Raw genomic sequence first — 283 nt, 5'->3', positions numbered from 1 at the left:
CTGGCTCCTGGTGGAGCTCCCCTGCAGGAGCCCCGGTGTGTGGGGGGATGTGTTCAGATAACTCTGGCTCCCCCAACCAGTCTCCTCGGGGTGACAGAGCATCTGCAAGGTGCGAGCCCCTGCGTGGGCCTTTAGTCCGGCGGGGAGCGAGCAGGGCCAGCTCATGACAGGGGGCGACAACCTCGGCGCAGGGGGAGCTGAGGCTGACCCCGCCCGGGGCCAAGCGGCGGCGCCCGGTCCTCGCGGGGCTGGAGGCCGCGGCCGGCGCCACGCGGAGCCCGAG

This window comes from Crocodylus porosus, unplaced genomic scaffold (assembly GCF_001723895.1).
Source record: "Crocodylus porosus isolate Cpor-Errol unplaced genomic scaffold, CroPor_comp1, whole genome shotgun sequence".
In the NCBI taxonomy this organism is placed as follows: domain Eukaryota; kingdom Metazoa; phylum Chordata; order Crocodylia; family Crocodylidae; genus Crocodylus; species Crocodylus porosus.
The sequence above is the reverse complement of the archived record's forward strand: the minus strand, read 5'-3'. Positions refer to the sequence as shown.